Source organism: Protopterus annectens, chromosome 8.part0 (assembly GCF_019279795.1).
Source record: "Protopterus annectens isolate FY-2018-M chromosome 8.part0, PAN1.0, whole genome shotgun sequence".
NCBI classification, from domain to species: domain Eukaryota; kingdom Metazoa; phylum Chordata; order Ceratodontiformes; family Protopteridae; genus Protopterus; species Protopterus annectens.
The window spans coordinates 140,793,053-140,815,462 of record NC_056741.1 but is presented as its reverse complement, the minus strand read 5'-3'; the positions used below and the strand labels follow the sequence as shown (position 1 = coordinate 140,815,462).

General features: G+C 36.7%; 1 protein-coding gene across 1 annotated transcript in view; it reads right to left on the bottom strand.

Annotated features, from left to right (window-relative positions):
- Positions 1-22,410, bottom strand: part of LOC122808163 (alpha-1-macroglobulin-like) — a 404,161-nt gene that overhangs the window by 143,474 nt on the left and 238,277 nt on the right. The gene's annotated exons all lie outside the window — the stretch shown is intronic.

The window sequence follows — 22,410 nt, the reverse complement described above, 5'->3', positions numbered from 1 at the left end:
AGTTAATGGCTGCCACCAGTCAAATACCACAATACCCTTGAATACTGATATAAATGGTAGCATATAATCCAAGCAGTAAGGCTTTTCAGAGTGGCCCTGGTGTTCTCTCAATAAGCATAAACACTCTCAGGTTTCTAAATAGCCAGCCAAAATAAAAAGTAATAAAATATTTAATAATAAATAAAATGATTTCAAACATATATACACTGAAAAATTCTAATAAACCACATACATTCACACACAGTAATTATGTACATAACACTGCAGGATAAATTTCATAATGATTATAGAAAAACTATAACTATTTAACTATAGTTCCCTGAATGTCTAAAGATTAACTAACTCTGTCTAATCTAATTACTGTAACTCAGCAAGGCAAGATGATATTCTTACTTCTGCCAGGCAAGATAAGAATTTACGCACACTCTTCAGGCTGTTGTCTGGTCCTCAGTGACTGGAATAACAAATCCTACTATTATTGCTGAACAGCTCTGGAAGACAAACTGAGTAATTATTACTGATCTGGAAAACAACAACTGACAACAAAGCAACAACTGAGCAACTACAACATCAATTGAACTTAACTAACTCAGTACCTGCTTTTATAGCAGAATTTTTAAAAAGTCATAAAAAGCTATTATGAAAATTCTACTCTCTCATATCAGATTTAAAATGTAAACAAAACATCTGCTTTGGGGATTCTATTCCTTTCACCTCTTGCACATGATGGCATCACATCTAGGTCAGCTGACTGCCATAACCTACATTCAGAATTCTTTTTTAAAAAGTAGGTACATTTGGTCAGCCAGAAGAACACTGTTTGATTCTAACATCTTATATAAATCAAACTAATAATCAAAAAACAAAAGCTTATTTACAAAATTATAGCTAATCATGCTGGCATATATAACACAGGGTAATTTACAATTATATACAAAACTTCAGCCAGTCATGCTAGCACAGATAGCAATATTGAATATTCTCACAGGTGCATATCAAATAACTCCTGTCTTGTGTGAGTAAGTGCATCCTGTAAGAATGCTTGTTGTAATTGTCCTCTGACATTTTAAAATGGACTGTCGTCTGGGCCAAAATAGAGTCCCCACAATTCTGGAGAGTCTTTCAGGATCTTTAGAAGAGCCCTGGATATCAGTGGCAAAGGTAGAAATGCATACAAGAGCATTCTCATCTATAAGACTGTGAAAATATCTGTTTACCAGGCATATATTTGCACAGAACCCTAGAGCAGAATCTATTTTAACAGTCTGTTGTGAATGGAGGAAAACTGATCTATTTGAGAAGTTCTCCACAGTTGGATCAATTCCTGGAAAACCCCTGGGTCCAGTTTCCATTCATGTGGTCTGTCCAGGTCCTGCTCAGCTTGCTTGCAAAAATGTTTTACTCTGATGGATTATCGGTAGGCTGGAGGGTCAACTTGTGCTGAGTTGCTAAATCCCAGGCTATCATGGCAAGTCTGCAAAGGGTATAAGTTCGGATACCTCCCTGTTTCTTTATGTACCTCATTACTGTGCTGCTTTCTATCACTACTTGTAGAAGTCCTGGAGACCAAAGATGATTTCCGGTTTCTAGTGCATTTACTGCAGCCAACATCTTCTTGACATGTATGTGCTTTTTGTCTGTTATGTTTGCTCCACAGACCCTGAATTTTCACCCTGTTGGAAATAGCTACCCATGCAAAGTCTGAGGCATCTGTTGTTACATACTGAGTAGGAGAAAGAATGGAGAAGAGTAAACCTGGGTTGAAAGACAACATATCCACTTACCAAAGTAGCTACCTTCTTACAAATTCTAGCACGGAAATGTGAAAAGATAAGGGGTGTTGATGTTGGGTCCAGACTGATATCAGGTATCACTGAATTCCCCAGAAGTGTAGTCTGGTCAAGGGGATCATGATAATTGCATGGTTTACTCTAATATGATTGAAATGCATTTGAATGCAAATGGATGAAACAATTTGACTGAAATGCAATTGACTGAAAATGCACATGACCGAAAACCCATTTTACTGAAACTTATTTCACTGAATCAGACATGACAGAAATGTATAGGAGTGTACATGCGGTATGTGATGGTGTCATTTTTGAAGATATGATTTTCTAGGGAAGTGAACCTATATGATTATATGTAGATTGGCAGTGCTCCCTGTCATGTCGCTCCTGCAAATTTATAGACATTTGTCTTTGTGCACCAACACTGATTCACTGTACATTTTTTTTCTTGTCTTCATAGTTGTGCAGCCATGGAGTTTATATATAACAAAGGGGATGAGAGGTGCGGGGGGGAGTCATGTCCCTAGCAAAACATTTTTGTGGTGTATTTTATTATGTTACATTTTTTCCTATGATTTGTGATTCAGTGAAAAGACTTTCAGTCAAATGGACTGTCAGTCATGTGCATTTCAGTCAAGTACTTCTCGGTCAGATTTATGCAGTATTGTGACTTTCACTCAAATGCAGTTCAATTATTTTATAACAATTCTAATCGCAGTGGCCATGAAACCAAGAACACTGAGATACCCCCTGGCAAATGTCAGGGACTGACTGGAAAAGATTAGGAATTGCTCTTTGGAAAGTTTCACTTTTCCTTTAGGAAAAAAAGCCCTTTCAATGGATTGTGCAGAAGACATACCAGAAAACATATTCTGGGAGAAGGAATGATAGATGACCTGCAAGTGAACCTGGAACCTCAGTTTGAGAAGGAGTTCCTTGACCTAAGTCAGACAGTCTTTATATTTTGAAAAATAGTCTGCAAATCTGGGACAATTATCTAAACATGGAAATAAATGAATGCCTTGCAAATTGCAATGAGGAATTATTGGAGCCTGACACTTTGTAAATGCTCTTGTTGCAGCAGATATACTAAATGGTTATACAGAGAACTGAAAATGTAAGCTAGATACAGAAAATCTTTAAAAAAAGTCTGAAATCTGAAAATTGTAATGTGATAATAAACATGTTTTAAGTCTAATGCCCCCCCCCCCCCCGAAAAAATGAGAAGAGGTATAATGATTAGCAGAGATTGGAGGAACAGCATTTTGAACTTTGAAACAGAGATTGAGTAAAGAAATGCATAGGACTGGTTTCCAAGTTCCTTTTTTCTTCAGCACCAGAAACATTCTCCTCCTAGGCACATGCCCCTCCCTGCCACAGCTTTTTATAGGAAGAGCAAAGTAATAATAATAATAATAATAATAATAATAATAAAAAGGCAGCTCAATAGCCTACTCACAGATGTCAAAAGCACATGGCTCCTCAAGTACACACACCCTGCCTGCCACAGCTCTTCACTGGAGAAGCAAAAAAGGGCTGCACTAGACTGTTCACTGCAATCTGAAGTACACAGACCCTCCTGGGCACATGTCCCCTCTTTTCTTGTTTTCTTTTCTAGAAATTCCTATAAATACCAACTCAGCATGAGGGCACTTGCCTGGGAATCAAGCACCTTAGCTTGGCCTCCTCTAAGACCATCAAGAGTGGTTCTCCCTTACTGACAGAGGACATCCCAACAGCCACAGAGGACATGCCTAGGTTTGGCTACAGCAGAGTTACCCATCAGCAGATGAGGCAGTGAGACAGTTAGCATGACTACCAAACACTCACAAGAAACAGTATTTTTCTTGGGAAAGGAGGTGGGACCAATCAAAGATCTTGACAACTGCTCCATAGTTAGCCTGGAAAAGAGCGTGATGAGGGGATAGTAGAGACTGGATAGTAAATAAACTTCCTGACATAAAAAAATCACTATTTTCAAGTAAAATTTGTGAACCCCCCCCAAACCAATATTTCTATCCCTTATGATTATTTTTTTTCTACAACAAAAGGTACATTTTTAAACATTTTTTTTTTTTTACACAAGCATCTTCAAGAAAAAAAATAATCTTTCACACTGCCTACCTTGACCTGGCCAAGGCATTTGTCACAATACCGCACTGGGGCATTGTTGACAAACTCTAGAGGTTAGGTACAAACCTGTATGTCACCCGGTGGATAGACAACTGGCTCACAGGTAGGACCCAGGAAGTTAGAAATGGGGAGTCCACCTCTACAAAGAGGCCAGTCATGAGTTGAGTCCCTTAAGGATCAGTCCTTGGACCACTCCTTTTTGGCATTTACTTCTCAGAAGTCAAAGCCAATGTCAGTGGTCTCTGGCTGACTAAATTTGCAGAAGATTGCAAATTAGGAGCTGGCATTGAATCTCACACTGACACAAATGTTCTCCAGGAGGGGCTGACATAAACAAATGACTGGTGTCAGAGCCATGGACTAAAACTAAATGCAAAGAAATGCATAATAGTATCCTTTGGGCAGTCATACATTCCTGGTAACTATCATATTGACAACACTGATCCAGTAGTCATGGAATTAGGGATACACATAGATAGTAATCTAGCCTTTGACCATCAGGTGTCTACAGTGGTGAGGAAATCATTCTATATTGCACAAGTTATAAACAAAGGTATGGCATCTAAGTCCAAGGATGTCATTGTTCCTCTGTATTTGGCATTCATTAGACCTATCATTGAGTACAATGCCCCCTTTGGTATGTACCTAACCAGGCATATCCAATAATTGGAATGTCGACAGAGGTTCTTCACTAAAAGAATACAGGGTGTAAGTAAAATACCCAATGCAGACCTCCTCAATGCTCTACCCTGTATTCTGTCTTCTACAGGCTTTTGAGGAGAGATCTATGCTTGGTATACAGGGCATTGTCAGACACCACTCTGATGGACCTCCTGCATATCCACAAAACAAACAGCATCAGAATGACTAATTCTAAAGACTTAAACCTTGCCTGTGATATAAATAGGTCCTGCTGGAGAGATAGGTATGGATCCCAGAGACTACCCCATCTATGGAACAGTCTCCCCATCCATGTGAAGCAGAGTTCCTCCCTAACCCAATCCAAGAGCAACTTGGGCAACTGGAAGGGAAACCAGAAATTCATCCTTGGTTTGGCACCTATGTCTTCACTGGATACAGGTAACCTGTAAATGGTTCATCTCCCAGGCCCCTGCTTACACTTATCGAGGTTATCACAGCTTGTCAGAGATTTGCGATGCATGGCTAGGCTTAAAAAGTCCCTTGTGATCGTTAGCCTAGTAAACACCTATGAACCTATAAAAAGTATCTTCTTAAACAAAATTCCAAGTGACAGCCCTAAAAAACATGTTTTCTAACATAAATAAATGGCTACCTTCATTAAAAAAATAAAAGTTTTTCTTCAAAAGAATGATGAAGTGGAAGGTTTTGCCCATTTGGGTATTTATCATCCAAGCCTTGAAGAAGTACTAGCCAACTATCAATCCCACTGAGGCTGCAGGGAGAGTACACTTTGGCAGCAAGAAAGTTCTGAAGGTTTGATTACTGAACCACTAAATTTATACATCTTTCCTCAAGCTCCATAGTAGATATGGCACATAGAAGGTATCCTGAAGCTTTGAATACTGGCCGTTGGACATATCCTGAGCAGGATATAATCCATACAGCTTCTGCAACAGTTATCTAATGATAAATATCTTTGGATTCTATAGTAAAAGATCTCTGAATCTGTTCTAGTTTATGTATGTACTGATCACTGCAGAAGCATAACAAAGCACTATACTTTATATGAAATTTCATCAGAGATTTATACAACAGTATTAATACTTCACATGTCTTTCAAGTGATAGTTCTAAATGAAATTTGATGGATGCAATATCATGTGTTAGTTATCATCTGCATTTTAATTCTAAGGGAGCATTTTACTGATAAAATTATAAAGATCACAGAATTATACAAGACTTCCTAAGATGTTATGATAAAGCATAAAGATAAACTTTATGCTGTAAAGTGCATAATACCACACTTTTGATATTGAAAGAGAACTGAAATTATTCTCCTCACAGTATAGTTATCCAATTACTTCTGTAGTTTAGCTCAGTCATTAAATATTATCAAAGTTAACTTCACTTTATCTACAGTTTTTTGCACCATGTTACACTGAGTTGAAGAAAATATATCATGAAAATACTAAATAAAAACTATCATGGACCACCAAGGGAACCCTTTATAAACAATTTTGGAATCACACACCTGCATTTTTATTTTAACAGTATAGTTCTGTCTGACAACCAATTAGAATTCCTTTCACTTATATAAGTGTCTGTTTTATGTCATAATAATTGGTTTATGATCTTAATATGTAGAAACCAATAAAAAACTTTACTTAATTAAAGATATATAAAATCAGTTAGTTAATCATTATTAAGGGCATCTCCAATACTAGAATAAAAAATATCAGATTTCAGCATCCATGATAAATCCAGGTTGTAATCTATCAATTATTTCTAATAGTCCCATATTACAGATTTCAAAGGAAGGCTCTCAAAACTTTACCCTGTCATACAAGTTAGTCTTGCTAGTCTATAATTGGAAAGTAATTAAGAATTATTACCTGCCAGTATAGGAATAACAATATCTCTTCTTCATTGATAAGGAATAAATCATGAAACTAAGCAATTTTGGAATGCATGGCTTAAGATGGATAACAAATTTAGATTAATTTTATTAATGATATAACCAAAAATGTCATCAGGACCATCTGCAAGATTTGCATTACTCCTACAAATCAAGCACTCTTTAAAATGGTACAGATTTGGGACAGATCAAGTCCTGACATATTAGTATTTCACAAGGCATGAAGACAATCTTAACATTCCCTACTGAAGTGATTTGTCATTTTCTTGTAGGATTTAATAAAGTTATTATTATGTGTTAACATAATATCTGTGTAACTCTCCATGCAGGGTATAAACTGTAGCAATGGTCTGATATTATTGTCTAAAATTAATTCTAACAACATACACAAAACATCTATTTAATTATATTGTGAACTAGCCATTAAATAAGACTTTACTGCATCAATTTCATACGAATGCGGAATCACTGTAAATAAAGAATTGATGTCTAGCATCACTAAAAAACTATTCACCAAGTCAACTTTATGTCCTGAAACTAACTTATTAATATCACATATAAATTGCTTAGTGTCACTAAGAATATAAGCTGATTTATGTGATCTTAATGGTTAGTTCACAATATGAAGTAAATAAAATAGATTTTTTGTGTATGTTGTTAGAATTAATTTTAGAGAATAATATTTTTCTGTTTGCAGATACTTATTATTTACAGTAATTTGGTGTAGCTATGGGCACAACATGTGCCAATAGCTACATCAATATGGTATTAGCATATTGGGAAGAGAAATTTATTTTAAATGATAATATGTTCACAAAATATATTTTCCTATATTAGAGGTTTGTATATGACTTGATATTTATTTGGACAGGATCTTTTGAACATTTGCAACAGTTTTTATTATTTATGAATAATACTACAGATGTTTTAAGATCTGTGTATTCTATTTCTTGCCATGAAGTAAATTTTTTAGAAATCACTGTAAAGAAAGATGTTAATGGATGTTTTAGCACACAATTATATAAGAAATCTTGTTGTAGAAATAATATACAGTGTAGGGACAATATGCATCCCACACATGTATAGAGAAACATAATTAAAGGCCAAGGGATGTGAATTTTGAGGCTAGATAAAGAAGATGAGAGGTTTGAAGAAGATATAAATGTCTTTAAGAATGAATTGTCAAAATGTAAATATAAAACAAAAGAAGTAGATGAGGGTATTGAAGAAATAAAGAATTTAAGAAGGACTATAGCTGAGCCATAAATGTCCAATGACACTACAGTTTATTATAATACTAAAGAGAAGAAAGATATAAAAGAAATTGTACCGGTTAGGCTTCAATATTCTGGTAATATTACTAGAATATGGCAAATAATAAAAACTGGTTTATATTACAAATTGATAGAGAAATACAGGATGTAGTAGGAGAAAAAACTTGGTTTGGGCATAAAAATAAAATGAATTTAAGAGGTTATTGTGTTATAATAATGGTAGAAAACAAATTAATGGAACATCGAATGAAGGTTTGATACCATGTAAACATTGCAATATTTGTAAAGTGTTAGCTGTAGAGAATATATTTATTCATTCCAAAACTTTGAAGAGATATATATTTAATACCTCAGCTAGTTGCACTACTTGAAAATTAGCTTATTTATCAGTGAGCAATATCTGTAGTTCATTCTATGTGGATATGACAAATTGATCCTTGAAAGAATGTATAAAGGAACATTTATTAGCAATAAAAACCAAAGATATAGAAAGAAGTGCTTTAGCAAAACATATAGTCTAGTTTGATGAAACTCATGAATTTGGTTTTAAAGTAAATGAATGTATTAATCTAGTTCCTGGATTGGGTGATGTTAGGAACCTTACAGAGCAAAGAGAGTTAAGATGAATAATAGAGCTGCAGGCTGACCGCACACCAGGACTGAATGATAGAGCTTCTATCAAACCTTATTTAAAAGCATGTCCTTTAAGATGAATTTTAATGTGTGTTTATTTATTATTATTATTTTCTGATATGTATATGTGTCAGTCTTAATGTTAGCAGTTTTATAATTGCAAGATTGAATGTTTTAATTGATAGATTAATTATTTTAATCTAGGGTTATATAAAGGAAGTGATGTGTGAGATTGTCATGGTCTGATGAAGCATCCTGTTTGATGTGAAAGCACTAACAAAGTTTTATTTTATTTTATTCATCCTGCCTTGTTTCTTCGCCACAATTTGCTGTTGATTTACTATATATATTCTTGTGTGAGCAGAAGTTTATTCGCAGTGGCACCAGTTTTATTTGTTTCCTGTATGATAGTTGCAGTCTTCATTTTCTTACTTGCTTCCTCCAGTTATGTATTCCATATGTTGCCTTTCACAATACTAAATACCATAAAGTTGTATTTTGTTTTCAGAGAAAAAAAAAGTAATGGTGTACCATAATGTCCCATCTGTATTGTAAATCTTCATGTATTCTTGACTGATGGGTTACAGTTCTGATCCTCAGAACTGATCCGGCTGTTATATAGCTCGCACTGGCCCAAAAACTCTCAAACTAATAGTCTACTCATAATGCCCCTCTCTACATTACCTCAGATTGAGTTTGTTGACTTATAGAAGAATATAAGAAAACTAATTCCAAATGAAGAAGCCATGTCCAAGAACAGCCTGGATAAAAGATTGCTCCACCAGGAATGCACAGGAGGGGGAAGGAGGGTGAGATACCAAGAATAGATGAAAATCGACAGCACAGATGGAATGTTATGGTAAGACATAACTTCTTCCCCAGCTACTTTAGACCCTGGGTGGCCCTATAGAAGGATATTCCTGAAAAACATAGAACCAAAGGTGGTTCTTCCCCTTGGAACCAAATCCAATTTATAATGAATAATAAAGGTATGAGGAATAGCCCATGTTGCTGCTGAGTATATTTCACTCATGGAAGCTTCAGAATGGAAGACAGCTGAGGTAGCCATAGATCTGGTGGGATGTGCCTTCACCGGCATTGGAAGCTTTAGATTTGTTCTGTTATAAGATGAAGAACTAAAATTTGACACCCACATCCACTCTGCAATCAAGAAAACCCATCAAAAGTTAGGTCTTCTCTACAGGCACAACCACTTCCTAAGCCCCCATACCCGTCAAACTCTTGCATCCACCTTCCTACTCCCCTCCTTTATGTATAGTGCCCCTCTTTTCACCAATCTCCATCTTGGCCTTCAGTCCAAACTTGAATCCTGCTACCACAAGATCTCCAAATTTGCAACCAATTCAAAAAACTCAACCCACCATTGCCACTCCCTCCTCACCCTCAACTGGCTTGAACTACTCATCTTCCTTAGTTACCTACAAGTCACCATTGCCCACAAGCTCATCTTTAAACCTGCCAACTGCCCAGCTCTTGCTACTTCCTTAAAACCTTACATTCCCAACCGCTCATTCAGATCCAAAAAACAAAATCTTCTTCAGATCCATAAACCTGCACAACCTCCTGCCCATCTACTGCTGTCCCACTCCTTAGCTAAACAGTGGAACTCTCTCCACACACACCTATGCAACCTACCTAACCATACATATTTCAAATCTCAGCTACTCTCTCATCTTTCTTCCAAATGGGAATGGCCTTGCCACGCTCCAACTTAAACCCCCTCATTCCACCTTGCACTGACTCATCCAACTACCTCTACTATTACTTCATCCCACCCAAAACAATCCCTCCCCTACTAAAAACTAATTTTCCCTCTAATATCCACTGTACTATACTCTCCAATCTCAAATATACTATTACCCTCTCCTTGCATATTTTCCTAACCTACTAATGGCTAGTAGCTATATATTTTGAAATGTTAAACCTACAATTGAGTTTATAACAAAAATATTCACTTTATGTAAATGTTGACATTTCTGTATTGAATTAGGTCTTTTCATTTTTGTAACACTGTGACAATCCAATTGCAAATATCATGGAGTTTACCTGTAAATGTTTAATTAGCTATATGAACTATGTCCTTTTGTAACATGTGAAATGTAACTTGTAATTACTGTGGAACTTTTCTCCCCGGGCCTCTACTGAAAACGGGCTCTTCTTGGCCCAGTGGACTTCCCCAGTCATCAAACTTAAATAAATAAAAAAAATAAAAATACAATCTGTTAACCATTTTGACAAGGTAACTTTAGATACAGATTTCCCTAAGATTGTGCCAGAGAAGGAGACAAATAATTGTTCTGATCTCCTAAACTCTTTAGTTCTGCTGAGACAGAAATGTAATTGCCTGTTAACATCTAACAGGTGTAAGCAATATTTGCCTTTATTAGAAAATTTGGAAAGAAGACAGGTAAGTCTATAGCCTGATTAATATTGGACTCTGAGACCACTTTTGGAAGAAAGGATGGATTTGTCCTGAGTGTAACTCTATCCTTATAGAAAATTAAGTAAGGGGTTTTGAACATAAAGCTTGCAATTAGGAAACTCTTCTTGCAGAGGTGATATCATATAAGTAGAAGCATTTTCCAAGAGAGGAACTTTAAGACACAGGTAGCTGCTGGTTCAAAGGGGGAATCTACCAGTGACTGCAAAACAGTAGTCAGGTCTCATGATGGTACAGGATCATTGAATGGGGATTTTAAATCAATAGTTCCCTTGAGGAAGACCTTACAAAGTCTGTGAGAAATTAAGGGTAGATCTCCAAAGCCATTATAAAAGTTAGAGATGGCAGCTAGAATAACCATAACAGTAGAAGCAGAAGCTCCCCTACCAAAAAGAAAGGCCAAAAATTCTAAGACTTTTCCCACTGGGGCCAAAAAGGGATTGAGGCCATTATCACAAAGCCCAGATTGAAAATCTCTTCCATTTACTGAGGTAGAGATTCCTGGTGGATGGTGTAAGGGATGCCAGCAAAATTTTTCATACTGGCGATGGAATATCATTATGCCTGGTGACTAATGTAATTGGAAGATTCAAGTAGTTGCTTAAGACTTTGAAGATTGGGCTGCATCAGTCCCTGAGGGTGAAACAGAAGGTCTGGAACTAGGTCCAGAATCCATGGGTGGTGAACAAGATGCGGCCATAAGAAGGAAAACCAAAGTTGTCAAGGCCAGAAGGGTGCAATGAGGATTACTTTGCTTCTCAACCTGACTAGTTTCCTGAAGAAATGAGGGATCAGAGGGAAAGGGGGAAAGGCATATAGGAGACCCAAGGCCAGTTGAGGAGAAGATCATCTCTCAGGGACCCCTCCAAGGGGGGATTAGGGCATAATACTTTCTGCAATTGTTGTTCTGGGGTGAAACAAAAGGTTGCAGCAAGGTTGGCCCCAAGGATGAAAGATCTTCTTCGCTACCTTGATATTGAGAGACCACTAGTGAGGCATTAGAATACATCTGCTTAGTTTCTCCACTATCACATCTGAACCCTCCAGGATATGCATTGCTATAAGAAAGCAGTTGGAGGCAATGGCCCATTGCCACAATCAGAGGTGTTCTCAACACGGAGGACAGGATTTGTTTCCCCCTTGCTTGTTGACGTACCAGACTATGGACATGTTGTCTGATTGAATTTCAATTTGTTCCTTGAGTTAGGCAGTGAAATGCTTGCAACACCAGTAGCACTGCCCTCAGCTCCAGAACTTTGATAAGCAGACTGGCCTCTATCGGGGGGCCAAGTGCCTTGGACTGTCTTTCCCAGATAATGCTCCCCCACCACCTCTTGGAGGCATCTCTGGTCACTATGGCTTTGGGTTGAGGAGGAACAAAGAAGTGGTCCAAAAGAATTTGTTTTGATTCCATCCACCACTATAGGTCCTTTTGCAGTGACTTGTGATACATATGGGGTGCTTCATTGGGTGGGTTAGAATGGACCATTGATTTGCAAGAAGCCATTGCAGTAATCTCACATGGAATCTCGCTAGTGGGACTAGAGCGATCACTGATGGCATGGACCCTAATTCCTGAAGCACTAGCAGGACTAGTACTTTATCTCAGCACAAAAGAGAATGAACTTGAGATTTTATTTTCTGTAGTCTGTGGGCAGGTAGAGAGGCCACACAAGAGAGAGTGTTTAGATGAGCTACAATAAATTCCATATCCTAAGAGGGGGTCAGTTGAGGCTTTGTAAGGTTGACCATGATGCCTAGCTGCAGGAACAATTGCAGGATGAATTCTGTCACCTGTAGCAGTAGACGTCTGGTGGAAGCAGTGATGAGCCAGTTTTCTAGATATGGAAACACCTGGAATCTGTGCAGTCTCAAGTGAGCCGTTACTGCTGCCATACATTTGGTGAATGCCCTGGGGACTGTGGTGAGACCAAAGGGCAGCACCCTGAACTAATAATGATTGGCTCCTAGCCAGAAGCAGAGAAAACTTATTGAGTATTTGTCCATTTTTATGTGGTCATTTTTATGTGGTAATATGCATCTTGAAGGTCTATAGATCACATCCAATTGTTTTCCTCTAGAAAGGGATGTATTGACTGAACCGTGACCATCCTGAATTTGGACTGTTGAATAAATTTGTTAAGAATGCTGAAATCCAGAATCAATCTCCAGTTCCCTGTCTTTTTTGGCACTAAAAAGAACCTTGAGTTAAATCTAGAGCCTATCTAGTCTGGTGAGACTTCTTGGATTATTCTTTTTTCTAGTGGCTTTTGTATTTCCAAGGCTGCTTGGTCCCTATGACTGGGAGGAACATTGGGGAGTCTTGTACAAGTTCTTGGATAAAGAATGAAGAGGATAAGGTAACTTCTGGAAATGATTCTTAGCACCCAGGCATCTGTGGTTACTTGCTGCCAGGCTATTGGGTGCAAAGAAAATCTTCCGCTGACTGCCTCCAGAGCCAAACAATTGGGCCTCCTTTCAAGAGCGCTGATAGGGTTGGCCAGAGATGGACTCCCTGGAACCCTGGCTCATCAGACTATCTCTGCCTCTAGCATGGCATCTTCCATTAGTACTCACCCCTCTGCCCTGTGGGGAGTTTGCATCACATGTGTTCTGGAAAGGCCTCTGGGACTTCTTGAACCACATCTTCCCACTCCTCTAATTCCTGGAATAAGCTCATTTGGGAGCAGAAAAATGTATGCCCACTGCAGACACATTTAAGTGCAGGTCATGTAACTAATGTAGATACATGATGGACAAAGAAGACATTTATTTACCAGCCAGGAAGTATGCTATGAAAGCCTCTGGATATTATAATTGCAATACATTTGGCATGGTATATTTGGTGGTGTTTGAAACATGCTGGAGTTTTTATATTGAGAAGACCGAAAGGTGTTTGAAAGGGAGAGTGCATGAACATGTACATGGCATTGCCAAGGAAAAGGAAACCAGTGTACTCTATAAACACTCTAAGATGTCCAGGAACATAAAGTTAATTTTTTTTGTGGTGGAGCAAGTGGTTAATGATCCTGGGGTTGGGAGGCTAGGCTACAGTACAGAGAGTTATTCTGGCAGATTAAATTAGATGATGGGAAACCCCTGGGATTAAATGACCACATTAGTATTAATACTGTTTTTAGTTTGAGGGTTGCCAAATTATGAATGTCCTTTTGAGCTTCATATTAGTGTATGTATATATATATATATATATATATATATATAGATATATATATATATATATATATATATATATGTGTATGTATATATATATATATATATATATATATATATATATACATAGCTATATATTTTTTTATATACTTTGTACATACCTTTTTACATACATATACATTCATTTTGTGTTGTATACATTTTGTTATTTATGTTCCAAGATTATTTGTGCAAGATAGTAGTTATGTGTCAAGATTTTACTAATGTATTAATTTTATATATCCAGGGATTTTATGTGGAAGGTTTGTCTTTAAATATGGGGAGGGTGGTTAGTCCTTCAATTGCTGTTTAATGGATGACATGAAGCTGCTGGTTATATAAAAGGCTTGACTTTTTAAATTTTAAATTGTTCTGAAGAAGCCTGGGAGTGTTCTGGGTGAAAGCGCTTAACCATTGTATCATTTTGGTGTACGGGGACACAACTTGGATTTTAATTGTATTTCTGCAATAAACTGTTTTCTGCTGTGGCTGTGGAGTCTCTAATTTTATTGTTCTTGGAGCTCTTGGATTATTGGCTCTCTACAAAAGGGCTACAAAGCTGACCCAGAAAGGGGTTGATCAATGGGGAATATGTAGTCCTGGGTGTAAAGAAAGTTCCAATCTTCAGCACTGAGGCAGAAGGTAGGAGCTGCAGGAGATGCCAGTACCAATGTGGTAACTAAAGAAGCCAATCCCAACATTTAGGTCATGGGTGCCAGTGTGGTGTTTGGTGTCGAATGCACTGAGGTAGAGGTGGGTGCTGTGGACTCAGTCCATTCCAAAATTTTTGGAACCTTTGATTTCTGTTCTGAAGAGGAACCAGCAGAAAGGGTATTTATGTTTTTTAGATGTCAGTGCCAATGGAGACATCAAAACCATTATTTATTTTGTAACACTGCTCACCTCCCATCTATACCTCTAATATAAACCTTATGAAAACCTTATATATAATTGTCTTTGAAATTGCTTTACATCCCCCCTGTTAACTGCAATATTAACATTTTCTGCCCTACCTAGTTCCTTCCCTCATCTCCATTTCTTTGAATTTCTAAGCACAAATCACATGATCTATTAATTATCTGACAAACCCACCCAAGCTCTTCAAATGCTCAGTGTTCAACATCTACTAATGCATAAGTATTGTTCACACTGCAATAGTTTGCCTCTGCTTTTATAGGAAAGTAATCTAATTAATGCATGCATGTGTAATTGTTAATGTATATTTAAGGTCTGTTCACGTATATTACTCAATGTCTGTTTAAAAATGTTTGTAATATGTTGGAGCTCCCCTAGCCTCAACTGGAAAGAGTTTTTTTTTACTGAAACCAAGTAGACAAACCCAGTAAACAAAATCAAAATAAATCAAAATAAATAAGGTATCACCTGCCCCTTCTTCAAAGTTTATTTTCAAACTTTTCATTAATATTTTATAATCTGTATTTATTAATGATATCAGTCCCTAGTTTTATAAGTGTTATAGATCTCTTTTTTAAAATACATTAAATACAGATTAAAGTTATTTCATTATTTGGATTGCTTAATAAACATTCATTAATGCTTTACTAGACTTTGATATCTTTTCTAGTCACAGCCTTTTTTCACCAGTTAAGATCCAATCAATCTTTACCCAGAGTACTATCATACTTAACTTAAACATCTTTTAACTTTCAGCTCTCTTTTTAACTGTTTAACTTGCTCTCCTTGCATTTGCTGGCACCCCAAGCACTTTGCAAATTATTTAGTTTTCCAAGCAAATATTTTCAGAACATTGCAGATACTGTATTTAGTTTCACATTTTATTACTCATTTCTTTTCTCTTAATCCTTCTATCTGATGTTCTCTTTTCACCTTACTTTTACATAAAGGGATAATACTTCTTGCTATTTTTTTACCTTTGTCAGAAATTTTTGAGCACTCAGTCAATTCTTCCTTTTTTTCCAGATGTTTACATGCCTGCTCATTTTCCTTATGAATAATGCATTTTGTTTTTCTCTGACTCAGTCTGCATGCTATTAACTCTATATGCTCCTTTTCCACATTCCTCTTATTGATCCTAAAAATTATAAAGTACCTTTTTGTGTTATTTTCAAACTAATCTGTTTCTAGAATTACAGAATAGTTACATACTCATATGAACTTGCCATAATATATTCATTATTTCTAGAATTTCAACTTCCTTAAATAATTCTGCATTTATCTTGTGTTTCTCCTTATTTCCTTTATTTCTTGTAGCTTTCATCAAATACACTATAAATTGCTTAGTGATCTGTGAATCCTGTAACGTTAATGCCACTGTTTCATACAAGCTAATTATTTCATATTCTTACAACAAAATATATACTGTTTATGTTTTTTATTTTATCTCTTCTATATGCATACTGCCTGGTACCGTCATTCACCATCTCCCATCGGCCTGAAACCTTTTTTTATTCACTTAATATTTAAATCTTCATTTTTGATTTCTACCCACCCTCTATATGATAGCTAAAAAATTCCCCACCCTAGCTTTTTTCTGTAGAAAGAAAACATGATTCCTTATCATTAAATAAATAGTTAAGTCTTTCCATGTTAAAGGAACATAAATGACACTCAGGCTTTTATATTCTCCTTCATGCCACACTGATATTATCATTGTCCTTCCTGCTTTCAGCTTGACAATATCTAATGTATTCCCTTCTTTCATGGAAACAATATGCCTAGTGTAGAACATCTTTCTTGATCAAAAGTCCATAGCATTTTTTCAGCCCATCATATTCAAAATGTCCCTTCTTCTTCTCATAAATTCAATACCCTGCAATCAAATTATGTTTTGTCTGCAAGTTAATGGCCATTCTGATATTGTCAATCTTCTTTCCTCATTTTTTTTTGGGGGGGGGGGGGTTTCCACTTACTAACAATATTTTAAGGACACTGTTATTTATTTTTCATATTGTCCTTATTTTGTTTTCATTCTTTTCCTGACCACACTGCCTGTGGAATCAGACATTCATTTATAAAGTCCTTTCCTTCCCAGTATCTTCTTCATTCCCTTTTAACATTTCAAACTGAGTCATACATTTTATTTTTCCTCTGCTCCCAGTGCTTTCTAACTTGATGCACTAAAGGTGCATGAATGCTTTTTGTTTTTTATTCATGATTCTCATTTATGTTTATTTCTGTTCATTATGTAACATTTCACATTCAGACACAATTTCAATTTTAGCAGCATTTTGCTCCTCTTGGCCTTTAGTACACAGGGTATTACTGTTTATTTTACTGTAACTAAAAAAAAACAGTATTTTTGGGGGGGCTGGGGGGAATCCTCCATGCACCCCCACACCCAGTGCTAATTATATATACCAACACTGTGATTGATCTACAGTGGGGAAGGACAAACGTCCTGATCCCCACTGTTCATGATCTAGCACAGAAAATCCTACTGCTCATGATCTAGCACAGAACCCCCCCCCCCCCGTTCATGATCTAGCACAGAAAATCCCACTGTTCATGATCTAGCACAGAAAATCTCACTGTTCGTGATCTAGCACAGAAAATCTCACTGTTCATGATCTAGCACAGAAAATCCCACTGTTCGTGATCTAGCACAGAAAATCCTACTGTTCGTGATCTAGCACAGAAAATCCTACTGTTCATGATCTAGCACAGAAAATCCCACTGTTCATGAGCTAGCACAGAAAATAAGGCAGCACACTTGATCAACTTACTTTTCATTCAGCTGTGATTTTTTTTTTATGTGAGATGACATCCATATGAATCTGATCTGAGTCTTAAAGTACATCTTAAAGTATAAATCAAGACTTATTTTCCATTAGTACAAAAGGGATAAGTGGAACATAAAACAGCCAGCACTGTATTTTGATCAAATACAGAGTCCATCTCTGCTTTCAGTGATTATGTGCAGGATAGTTATCCCAAAAGAAAACAGCAGTACACATTTATAGGGTCATAGGATCATAGGGGATTACTAAACTATTAACCCGGAGGTCATTTTAAGTTTAGCCATTTCATCCCATGCATGTAATACCATAGAAATACTAGTCAATACCTAAGACTGCATTTAGTGATGACTGCCCATGTCCAGGAGGGTTGTGTGCACTATCCCCATTAAGAATTTATGGTGCCGCATCCACTCGTCCAGGTTCCTCTTGAATAGTGTCATAGAGGTGCTCTGTTTCACATGAATTGGTAGCCTGTTACAAAGATGCAGTAATCACTGGGAGATAAATCTGTCTCTCCAGCATGTCCTGTTTAAGTTGCAGGCAATATTTAGGTCCCTGGAATGGGTAGCCCTAGTCCTGTTTGATGTATGATATGCATCAGGCTCATTTGGTTTGGTTCTTGGATTGCTCTGTAGGCCTGGCATAAGTCTCCCCTAACAAGTCTATATGATATGGAGTATATTGACAGGGACTTAGTCAGTCTGTGTAAGGCACGTGCTGGAACCCCTTGATTTTCTTTGTTAGAAACCTCTGAGGTCTCTCTAATTGCTGCAGGTGCTTAGTACAGTACATGCCACACAGGGAGTTATACTCAATTATGGGACAAATAAGTGCTGAGTATGGGGGGGGGGGAGTTATAACTTCTTTTGCACTTGAGGTGGTTCCTTTACTAATCAAGTGTGCTGCAAAGAAAGCTTTCCTTACTACAGCAGACACATGGTGGTCAAAGTTAAGGTCACAGTCAACTTGTGATCCCAGGTCCCTTACCACTTCATGGGTACTTAGGATATTGTTGTTGATTTGATAATGTGAGGGGACATTGTTTGTGCTGAAGGGAATGATGATGCATTTCTTTGCATTAATTTTGAGACTGTGTGAGACCCTGCTGGAGTATACTGACATCATTTGAGGATTCAATGAATGCACCTGTCAGCCACAACCTCTTAGTTTTGACCTGAATTTCTGAGAAGTATATACCAAACAGTATGGGGCCCAGAACTGACCCCTGTGGCTCCCCACTCGAAACAGGTCTGTTGGTTGATATGGAGTCACCTACTTTGATATTATGTTTCCAGTTTGTGAGTCAGTTGGCAACCTATCTTACAATGAAGGGGTTTACATTCAGTTTACTAAGTTTATTTGTAATATCTGAATGTGGGATTGTGTCAAAAGCCTTTGCCTAGTCGAGTTATGCTGTGTGCACAGATGTTCCCCTCATCAATGGCTTTGGTCACACTTTCAAAGAAATCCACCAGATTTAACAGGCAGGATCTGCCCTTCACAAAGCCAAATTGGGTAGGATCTAGGGTTTGGAGGTCACCTGTGTCTTTATTTATGAGGTCCATAATGATACACTGCATGGCCTTACAGATGAGGCTGGTCAGGCTTATGGGTCTGTTGCTAGACCACCTTTGGGGAGGGGAATAACTGTTACTGTTTCATTGACTATCACTGACAGACTGCCATAACCTCAAAATGATTGAGCACAATACTAATTACCAAAGGCTGGATTCTAGGACTCTAAATATATGGCATACCTACACATAGGCAAATCAGTTGGCTAAGGCCATTTATCTAGAAGATGAATGAGGTTAGCTAATGTGCTTCCATGAATTTAATAATTAAACAATATCAGACAGTAATGACTCCAGTTTCCTCATTTGCACCACTTAACTTCAGTTTGGCCCGATATAGACAAGTTACTAGTTTCCCATCCTTAATTTAATCACAGAATGATGTGTAAATCAATTATGAATCAACATCGGTAACTAACAGGAAAGTAGAAAAAATACAATGAGATAGTTGGTGTATAACATTGTGAATACATTCAGCCTAACATTTTTACTTTTGTTTTGATCACTCCATCTGTTTAACCAAAGCAACACAAAAGGTTTAACAATAATTATAGATATATTTAAAAAAGCATATGCAAAACAGTTTGGTTCCACAAAAGGGGTGATAAGTTGTCTGAGTGACATCCAGGTAACCTCAAATACTGAAATCAAATTAGATTATATGGAAAAAGAACTATGCAAACTGGATCCAAACAAAGCACAGGGAGGAGATGAAATTAGTAAAAATGACGCGAGAACACTTCAGCAAGAACTTACAGTACCATTTAATGTATTATTTACTAGGTCATATAAATATGGGGAGATTCCTCAGGGTTGGAGGCATGCGATCATCAAACCTGTCTTTAAGGGAAAGGGGAGTAGGACAAACCCAGAGTCATATAGACCCTTAAATCTACTTTCATGTGTAAAAATAATGGAGATGGCAATATTGGATAAGTTATTGTCATTACTGGAAAAAACTGAGACTTGAAACCATATAGCAGCATGAATATGTAGAAAATAGATCTGTTGCCACCTGTAACCTAATGTTCTATAATAATATAATAACAGCTATGTATGAAAACGTGTACTGTGATATAATTTATACAAATTTTACTTCAGCATTTGACATTGTCATACACAAAACACTGATCAATAAATTATAACAACTAGGTATTGATGTATTCTTGTTAAGATGGACAGCTGCATGGCTTACAAATAGGACTTGACCAAGTATCATGCAGCAATTGGACAGGCGAAATTCTTCGTTACAGTCATGGTGTCACACAGGGCTCTGTCCTAAGCCCTTCTTGTTTAGACTGTATCTTTCAGATCTATATTTTTTATCTGAGGTGTTCTACGGTCTGTATGCAGATGACTTAAAACTGGGTAAACTGACTGTATGTGTTACAGATAGGGCACATCTGCAAAAGAAATTGACTAAACTGACCATTTGGATAGGAGAATAATATATTAATAAATAATCAAAAACTAAGCACATGAGATTTGAGAGATTAAACTGAAAGATTAATATTTAATACAGCACACAGTGACTGAAACTATAGATTAAGGACCCGGGTTTATGGGTCGATACAGCTTTTTCTATTCATATCAACCAATTGGTTAATAATAGTATAGAATTGGAGGTTGTATAAAATATTTATATAGTCTAGGAAATCAGAATTGATGAAGCCATTGTTTGTTAGTTACATTAGATCCAAACTTGAGTATGGAATAACAGTATGGAAACCTTATAAGAAAACAAGCATGAGTAAACTGGAAAGAGTAGAAATATACCAGGCAGAAAAATACCAAGAACATCCATGGATGTAAAATTTTAAGGTATTATGAAAGACTAAAATATCTGAACATTCAGGTATATAGGGCATTTACAGATAACTACCTCTGGGAATGTTTGTGGTTATCAAAAGGTAGTAGAGAATCATCAGACAACCTATGTAAAAGATTCTATAGGAATGAGAAGTGTACTAATTGGTTCTCTGACAGAGTAGCTGATGCACGGAGCAGACTAGCAAACTACATTAAAGCAAGTACTAGTTTAGATATTCTTAAGAATAGTCTGTGCACAGTTTTGGTATATTGGCAGGCTAGAAGGTCATTAATGCCCCTACTTTAAATATGTGTATGTAAGTATGCATGTATGTATGAATAATTACTTTGCAACTTAATCATTCTGTTACTAAATTTACCAGCACAGACTTGAATTAAAATTATTATGCATAATAGGTAACTGCAAAGGGATCAAATGGAATCTCTATAACTTTACCCATCTTAAACAGTGTGGTGTCCATTTAAAATATTTAGACTGTTACACAGTTTTACATAACAAAAGCAGGACTAGTGCCCCCCTTCAAAAAAAAAAAAAGACTCATCTATCTTCATGATTTATACCACTCAGCTAATGATCTCATGGAATTACTAGATGCAAGTATTTCTACTAAGAATGACACTATGCCTTTTCCTTCATCCATGATCAAAGGATCCATTATGCACTGCAATCATTAGAAACATGGTCAAACATTAGGCAAAGCCACCAGAACATGGAAGATACTGGTAGGCAAAATCTTTTCAGTCTTTTCGTTCATGAATATTTAAGGACCTTATTATAACCTTACTGTTGTTAACCAAATGAATAAATAATGTGCTTTTTTCAGGTGGAAAGCACAGGACATATATTAAAAGCAAAGCAAATAAGCAAACATATAAATTTAGGTCTTCAGAGCTTCAAAATAATTTCTGTCTTCTGTAAGGTTGCATGGATATTAGATTAAGTGGAAAGAGGAAGTTACTAATAAAGGCTGAGTTCTCATTCTACTGACATGCAGTGATTTGTCTTTGTATATTCAACAGCTGGATAACCTTAGAGGTCTTTGAAGTCTATACTGATAGGAATTGTCTGATAGGCACAGAGATGGATAACCTCAGAGCACTGGAAATGCATACTGTTGGAACTGTCGGATCAGCACAGGATGCTTGTTTTGTACACAAGGTTACTGCTATTAAAGGTTTGTTTATATTCTCTATTCATACACACTGTCTGTTTATTTGATTTTCTTCTTA